The sequence below is a fragment of the Vicugna pacos genome, chromosome 33, assembly GCF_048564905.1.
Source record: "Vicugna pacos chromosome 33, VicPac4, whole genome shotgun sequence".
Lineage (NCBI taxonomy): Eukaryota > Metazoa > Chordata > Mammalia > Artiodactyla > Camelidae > Vicugna > Vicugna pacos.
In genome coordinates this window covers 13,000,208-13,007,917 of record NC_133019.1, presented here as the reverse complement: position 1 = coordinate 13,007,917, position 7,710 = coordinate 13,000,208, and positions in this window count along the sequence as shown.

Genomic DNA, 7,710 nt, shown 5'->3' with positions numbered 1-7,710 from the left:
GACAGAGGCTAAGATGCCAAAGTCAGGAGCTGACGGATCACAACTGAAGCCATGGGACTGGATTCAAACACCCAGAAGGAACTGTGATGCAAAAGTGAAGGAGGCAGAGAACTGAATATTAAGAAACATCAAAAATTTAAGGAAAGGCAGTTTACAATGGTGACCACGAAGAAGTCAGAGAGGTAGGAAGAAAACTAAAGAAAACTGCACCATGAAATCCAGGAAAAGAGCTCATGTCCTGAAAGACCAGGCAGCTAGGTCTACTGACCTGGAGAAGGCAAAGAGGATCAGAGCGAAGCCTGCCATTGTATTTGGGGACACATTCAGGTCACAGGTGACCTCAGCAGAGTGGTGGGTGAGAGCCCACTGACTCCAATGGAGTGACTGAAATGAAAATAGGCAATTATGACAATATTTCAAGAAGTCTGGCTGTAAAGCGGAAAAGAGAGCTGAGGCAATAACCAGGGAGGTGTGTGAAGTCAAAGAGGGGGCGTGTTTGCTTATGTAAAGGGAGACGTACATGTTTAAAGGATGCATGGATGGATTCAGAAAGGGAGGGGGGTGTCTGCAGTTTAAGCAGAAAAAGGAGCTCATTGATGGGTGAGGTAAAGGCCCTGAACAGGATACAGGAAAGTTGGTCTCACTGTCCACCAAGACAGGAATGATCCAGGAAAACACCAGATAGAGATACAGAGAAACTGGTACTGGGGAGGGGAAGTGTGTTGACAGCATTCTGGTCTAAGGGCTTCTGTTGTCTCAGTGGTGTCAATGTGGGATGAGGGGAGAAGAGGATAGAGTGTTGAGGAAGCTCAAAGAGAATAAAGAAACTTTGAGACAGCTTCTTGGAGAAATGGGAAGAAGGCTACCCAGGGAATCAGAGAAGGACTGCTAAATTTAGGAGGTGCCTGTCTGCCCAGCACCATGCGTGTGTACACATGTGAGTCCAGCTGCACTCATCACCCCAGACTGAGAAGTGGAGAAAGTAGACCACTGCATTGATCCAGGGTTTAGAGGTTTTCCAGATCAGGAGACAGAAACAGTGGAGCAAAGGGCCTGAGAATATTGCAAAAGAGTGAGCTGAGATGGTTCATTTTAACTGGTGGGATCATGGAGTGCGCAGACATTTGGTTAAACATTATTCTGGGTGTGTCTATGAGGATGTTTTTGGATGAGATTAACATTTGAACACATGCTAAATAAAGTAGATTGCTTTCCCCAGACAGGTGGGCCTCGTCCAATCAGTTGAAAGCCTGGCCTTCCCATGAACAGAGGAAGACTCTTCCTGCCTGATGGCTTTCAAGCTGGGGCAACAGTTCTTTCCTGCCTTCAGACTGGAACCAAAACATTGACTCTTCCTGGGTCTTGATCCTGCTGGCTTTTAGATTGGAACTATACCATTGGCTCTCCTGGGTCCTTAACTTGCCAACTGCAGATTTCGGGACTTCTCAGCCTCCGTAATTGCATGAGATAATTCCTTATAATAAACCTCAGAGTCGAGGTAGAGGTAGAGATAGGGATAGAGATATATCTCCTATTGATTCTGTTTCTCTGTAGATCCCTGATTAATACAGCAGTTAAGGGAAAGGGTAGAGCTCAGTGGTAGAGTGTGTACTTAGCATGCACGAGGTCCAGGGTTCAATCCCCAGTCCTCCCATTAAAAAGAATAAACATAAATTTAATAAATAAACCTAATTACCTCCCTTTAAAAAACAAACAAACAAAAAATACAGTGGTTAAATGGTGAATTAAAAAAATTTAAGCAGGATGGGAAAGGAAATGAAGACAGAAAAGGTAAAGAAATCAAGGAACACCCCATGACAGTGAAAAACACAGAGTGGAGGAAAGAAACGCAACAAGAGAATCTGGCTGATGGGAGGTTGTGGTCCAAGCACAGATGCAGGATTTCAGAAGGGGCATAATTCTGGACGATAAGATCCACCACATCATTATGGGAGTAGCTGAAAGCAGAGTTAAGATCAGGACCAATATACTCGTGAAGAGATGTGAGGGCTGAGAGGCCAGGATTTTGGATGAGTCTCCCATGTGGCAGTGAAGTTCCCAGGACCTTGGGGGGCCTTGGCATGAGGATGCAGATGGAGGCAGATGCCATGTGTTCAGCGAATGAGGGGAGTTCCCTTTATTATGCTCAGCGGTGGAGGTTGGGGGTTATTGCTGCTCCAGCATCACCATTCTTATGCAGTAACCAAGGCTGGCAGGAATGAGCACTATCATGGGATTTAGCCAGCCATGAGGTTTCCATGAGAATTAATCACAATATTTCCCTGGCAGACTGGATTGGCAGAGGAGATAGACATGGGAAGATGGTTGAGGGGAGAAAGAAAAGGAGGAGGTAGGAAGAATCAGACTTTTACAGGACTCAGCCACAGCCTGGATTGATCAAGGCTACACCCTCACCTAGACCAAAGATTCCTCCAGGCTCCCGGGGTCTGTCCCAAATGTGCTGTGGAACAGTCTCTATGTCTTTGATGTCTCTTTCATCCTGAGATGGCTCGTTTGCCCATTTATTCACTCAGTGAACACGCATCGACCACCTAACACAGTCCAGCACTTTGCTGGGGGCTGGAATTAGAGTGATGAGCAAGACACGCTCCAGAGACCTACGTTGCTCTCCGGAGGGGACTGTAGATGGAAGGCAGCTCCCTCAGAAATCCTTCCTGGAATCATCCACAGCCAGGGGGAGCTGGGCGGCCAGAGCCCATCCCTGGGGAAGAGCCTGCTTCTCTGGCCCTTCGTGGGCAAGTGAGAAGAGGCGGGACTTCTCCACCCCGGCTGCAGGGCTGCGTGGATGCATGGCTTCCCCCAGAGATGGCGCCATCAATTTGGGAAGGTTTTAAGCCTGCACAGCCTTGACCTTCCTGCCTCCCTCAAAGCCCAGAGGAATAACTCTGTGCCCAGGAGGAAGCTGGGGGCGGGAGAGAGAAGGAGTGGAGTGGTAGAGGTTTGCAAGTGATGATGTTTTCATCCTTTGAGGCTGTAGCCTGTCTGGCATCATTGAGGCTGCCCTCTGGGGTCACCAATCTGCCCCTATGCATTCTCTCTGCCCACCCCTCTCCCTCTCTCCCTGGCTGCCTTGCCAACCCCCTTTTCCTGCTGTACCACAGCAACTCCATCTCAGGTCATCCTCCCTCACATTCATCTCTGTCTTCTCCACTTCCTCTCTCTCTCACTCTCTAGTCCCTGGCCTCGCCTGCTCCCCTTGCCTCACTCCGTCTGTGCCTCCCTCTTCCGTCCCTCAGTCTCTAACTCAGGCTCTGCCTCTCTGCCCCCTTTTCCTCCCTCTTTCTCTCCTTTCAAATCCAATGCACAAGTTTTATTAAGTCTGAGCCCTCCTCGCTCCTCTCTCTCCTCTTCCATGACTCTGTCTCCCCTTCATCTCCACTTCCGCCCCACTCTGCTTCCCTGTGGTCGGCTCCACTCACCCCGGAGCCAGCCCACATGAGGCTGTCAGCGGCAGGACCCGGGGGATGAGGGACTAAATGTGTCCCTCGCACATAAACTGAAAACAAGCCAGAGACCCCACCACCACCACCCTCGTCTCCTCCCTCCAGGCAGCCAGGGGAACGTACATTATTTAGAGAAATTATTTAGCATTCTGCTTCTGTCATTTCTTGCCATGGCACCAGGCCCTGATATGTGATAAAAATATCAACATTAAATCGACTCTGACAATTTCTGGTTGCTGGCAGTGTCACTAGAGCCTAGAGCCAGGGGCAGAGTCGACAGCTCCTGCAGGACCTGGAGTTCCAGCATTGATGGCAGCCACTCTCAAAAAAGTCTCCAGCCTCCCAGCCCGGAACAGGCAGCCCCTGGGGACCGGCTGCTGCCCGCACACCACGCCACAGCCACCCACCCTCAAGTCATCCCACTTAGCCCAGATGCCTCACCCTGGAAAGTGTCTATCTCACCATCAGTAGAAAAATTCTGAGTTAAAAAAAATAAAGTAAGTCAAGCCACTATGTGAGCAGTAAGTCACATGGTATATTTTTAAAGTTTCACGTCAGTTCTGGCAGATAGAAATGACAGCCCCATAGTACAGACTTTAACACCAAGGCTCAGAGAAGTTAAGTAGCTTTCCGGAGGACACACAGCTAACAAGCATGTTAGGACCTGGTCTGACTCAAGCCCAGGGTACCACGACATAAGGAGCTGGCAGAGTATCTGGCATGCAGTGATCAGAATCCCACTGACTGAGGCTGTGAATCTCCTCTGAAGGCCAATAAAGGATGCGCCCTTCTTCCTAGCCTCTGACCACCAGCTTGGGGTGGACTAATTCAACCCACCTGGAGGGGGAGGATGACCTTCACCTGCCTTGGGGATGTCGGATGCTAGTTGGTGACACCTGTGCACCATCCCAACCCTTCACCCTGCATCAGGCTAAGTAAGGATCCATTAGGTGACTACAAAGAAGAAGAGAGATGTAGACCTGCAGGAAGCAAAGGGCAGGACGCCAGGGACAGCAGGAGGAAGGACAGAATGTGAAACTGGAACCAAAAGCAGAGAGAGGTCTGCGCTCATGGGATGCTCCCCTGACTGACATCGCCCTCGTGGGTCTCTTCCTTCTTGGGAGCAGAAGCCTCCTTCTTTTGAACTAGCCAAAGGCTGAGCAAGGAACAACTGTGCAGAAAATGCTTGCTCGTTGGGTTTTCTCTACTCAGGGCACACAGTGGAGGTGGTAACCACCTCTAACAGCACCAGGGCCATGGGTGATGGTCCGGGATAGGTCTCACCTGGTCCCTGGGAAAAGAACTTAGGGGCTCCAAGCAGTAGAAAGTCAGCGTTGAGAAGGGGAGGGCATAAGCCACCTTCACGGAGACAAAGGTTCAAAATGAAGGAGGTCATAGACTTGTCTGTCTCTGTAGGGTAAGCCCTCCTTGGGAACTGGGTTTAGTGCTACGTGTTTTAGAGAGATTTAGACAGAAAAGAGTCACCAGGACACAGACAGACTTCAACTGCTGGCATCGGAGAGACATTAAAGGAACTGGGTGAGTTTAGCCAATACAAGACTCACAGGGACATACTAACCAGTATTTAAGGAGCTGTTAGAGAATGAACTTGACCATTGGGCCCATGAAGTGTGGAATTCAGACTGTTGTTGGAAACTGCAGGAAAAAAAAGATGATTTAGGCCCCATGTGAGGACCCAGAAGCATGTCACATAGCAGTGCTTCCTGGCTGTGTTCACAGCACAGCTCACACAAAAACTGATCTCATCTGTACCACTCACCAGGGGAAAGGGAATAGACAAGGTTGCCCAAAGTCGTGGGTGACCAACAATGGGCTCTGACCACCAATGTGGCAGCCCTGTGGCTGAGGAGAATTCACAAAATGTGTCGGATGGGAGTACATTGGAGACGTTCTACTCTAGGGATAGTGAGCTGCCAATCACTGGAAGTGTGCAAGGAAAGACTGGATGAGGGTTTGGAGGAGAAAGGCTGCTGCAGAAAAAGTTCAAATATTAGAAAGCAAGTTGGTCCCTCTCAGCTCAGAGCCTCCAAGATTCCAGGCCTCCAGGGTGGACCGGCAGTGGGCGGCCCAGGGGCTCCTGCGCAAGCTCAGATCTGGGGCCTCTTTCTGCTCCTTGGAGAGCAGAGGGTTTCTGCACTAGTCAGTCCCTCACAGTGATGATCTGTGCCACCCCACCCGCGTGCTGTAGGAGACGCAGGTGGCCCTGGGCTACGACTCTCCCATTAGCCTCCCACCCTGTGTGGGATGAGGTCTCCAGATGGACTAATGAAAATCACCCAAATTGAGTTTAATTGAGCAGAAGAAAGGAGGACGGATCCCATTCATTATCCCCAGGCCGACCCTCCTGCATCATCCCAAACACAGAGCAGTGCTACTTCAGACAGACAATAGCAATTAGTGATATGGGACTTTGACATTGTCAAAATAAAGATCCACAGTCTGCTCACAGAGTGTCAGATGACGAGGTGGCCCCAGGTTGGCCCCGCAAGACTCCCCCAGCATGTCCGGTGTGACCTGGAGCCAGGGTCTTGGCCTCTCTGAGCCTCCTCAGCTGTAAAGCAGGTTGGCTAGAGCCCACTTCACAGTCTCGTTAAAGGATTTTATGACCTGGTGTGTGGCACTGCCACGGACACCCTGTGTGACCTTGGGAAAGTCACTGCGTCCCCAGTGTCTCCCTCTGTAAAATGAGGGGTTTGCCACAGAGACCACTGAGGTTCCTCAGGCCCAGAGGTCCTGCACTCTATGATTTGGGATCTCGCAGCCAAGCCAGTGTGGGCCAAGAAGAGCCACCAGACCCTGAAACCTCATGCCTCTCTCCCTCCCTCAATTCCAAACTGGATCCCTTAGGACGAGGGTCTCCAAGTCACCCTCCCTCCTACTCCTCACCCTCAGTCAAACTCAGACACCAATTCTGCAAATGTCATCAGTCTTACAAGACCCAGAAATCACTAGCTTCTGATGCATGAAGCACTTCAGTGTCCCCAGCCAGGTGCCCTCCGCCTCTGCCCTCCATAAAAGGCAGCCCATACTTTGGAAGATAAAAAGTCACTAATGGTTTCTCTCTCTACTCCAGTATTGATCAAGAGAGTACCAGCCTATTGGTGTTTCATCGACAGCCAGCTGGCTCTCTTGCCTGGGGTAGATGGTCTTTAATAAGACAGAAAGAGACACACTCTGTTAGGTCACGGAGTCAGAGGCCAGGATGGCCAGGTGAGGGGTGGGCTGGGCAGCTGGACGATTTGGGGGTATAGTTCTGTATTTCTGGGACAGCAGCTCAAGGGCCACACCTGTCCGCCTCCAGCCTAGCCCAGGCAGTCTGTGAGGGGGGCCTGTGGATTCACAAGTCTCTCTGAGCTGACACTCTCAGCTTCCCTCATAGCTGTGCACTGCATCTCATCAATACCCTCTCCTCACCCCAGCTGCACCCCCCTCCACCCGGCTGTGTGACCCAGGAGGCCCACGTGCATGGGCTGTACCACTAAAACCCCTCTGCTCTCCGGCTTCCATTTGAATTCACCAGAGGAAACACTGGTGAGGGAATTGGAGGTGGAAGGAGCGAGCGGTTGGGGTATTTATTCCAGGCTCCCTCTCCCACACGCTCTACCTAAGGCCACAACTCCTCCAGCTGCCGCTGCCTCTCAGGCCTGAGTGGTAATGCCATGCCCACCATTGCTATGCCCTGGGGTGCTTCACCATTCTGGTCGGTCTTCTTTAACTCTGCCGACACTTCTGTCAATGGCCCCTTCATTAGACAACCCCTCTTAAATTAGGCCTCTGGAGCAGGGACTATGACCTGGCCTGCTCCTTGGTCCAGGCCAGTCAGGGGCCCTGTCCTCAGCCCTAAACTGCTGTGAGGCTACTGTAACAAAAGCCCTGAGGGCAGCAGAGTATATGAAGTGCCTTAGACGATCTTCACACGTAAGAGGGTCACACGCAGCCATGGGAGCCCATGCCCACTGACACCACCGGGTCAAGGTTCTCGCGTCTGGTCCTTCCTCCAACCAGGACTGTATCCCCTGACCCATCCCTTCTTTCTCTCATTCAGTAAATCTGTAGTGAGCCCAGTCTACATTCCAGGCACAGTGCTAGGTACCAAAATATAAAAACAAGTCAATTAAATAGATAAACAACAAGTTTATACCGTATAGCACAGGGATCTATTTTTAGTATCTTGTAGTAACTTACGGTGAAAAAGAATTTGAAAACCAATACATGTATGTTCCTA